Here is a 1,243-nt window from a genome sequence, read left to right as displayed (position 1 = left end):
GGTATTTTACCTGTGAAGGATGTCATCTCAACTCTTAGACCGAGAGAAATTGAATATTTTTCATGTTAGTAAACATCAGCAGCATGAGTATGGAAATTATAAGAATTTGCTGAATTGCCACAGCCGGAATCGAACTCGCGTCCCCAACATTATGAAACTAACGCTTAAGCCACTACTCTAAGACATCACTGTTCTGGTAGAGGGAAAAACTGGAGCTTCAGTGAATTCAATAATTACACACTTTTACGATTCCAGTGTAATAATGCTGAAACTTTCTGATTTCAGTCATGATAAAATATTAAAATATTATGCAGAAAGAATAGTCCAGAGAAGTCAACTTTAAATTGACAACACATATGTACGGAGGCGCTTACATATGTTCATGCCTCGGGCCCTGATTTTTCACGGCACGGCATTGGACAGATACTCATATTGATTGGAATCTGGTGTTTCAGGGCACTGGATTATTTTTTTAAGTTAACAAATTTAACGAACCTTCCTCAGTACCTTGTTTCCTATTTTTACACGTTTTACTCACTTTTACAGTTTTTCCACTAACTCTTTAACCCTTTCCGACTCAGTGGTTTCAGTGTGAAACCACAGTTTTAATTCTTTTCTCCGCGCATTCTAGTGGATTTAGAAGGAAACCACCTTTTAGTATGAACTTTGAAAGCCATCTAAGGACAGGGATTTAAATTAATTCCAGGATTTTCATTCGCGCTGAAACTTTCCATACCCCCTCATGGCATTCCAAAGGCATTGTAGGGCTAGGAGAAGATACCGAGATTTTAAAAAAGATGTTAAGAAAGCAAGGGGTCAAAGTGTACAGAAAGGGTAGCAGAACCTTGTTGGACATGGTCAAAAGCAAAGGGAGGAAAAAAGAAAAAAGAGATCAGAAAGGTGTCATTTATTGTATAAATTGTAAGGATTGTGATATGAAATATATTGGGAAGACGGGGAAATTATTGAAAGAAAGAAGAAAACAACATGAAAGTGATGTGAAATATGGCAGAGAAACTATAAACACGTAAAAGAAAAAGGACACGATGTGAACTGGGAAGAAGTTATTGCGCTGGAAAGGGATAAAAGGTTGTGGCCGAGAAAGTGGAAAGAGGCTTGGTGGATAAAAAAGTAAAGGGATGTAAACTTAATGAATTGTACCAAAGGTATCAGCATTAATAAAGAATGGAGAAATATTATTGATAAATACAGAAAAATGTATGCGAATTAATGTATTCAATGT

Source organism: Thermobia domestica, chromosome 11, assembly GCF_964235325.1.
Source record: "Thermobia domestica chromosome 11, izTheDome1.hap1.1, whole genome shotgun sequence".
NCBI classification, from domain to species: domain Eukaryota; kingdom Metazoa; phylum Arthropoda; class Insecta; order Zygentoma; family Lepismatidae; genus Thermobia; species Thermobia domestica.
The sequence above is the reverse complement of the archived record's forward strand: the minus strand, read 5'-3'. Positions refer to the sequence as shown.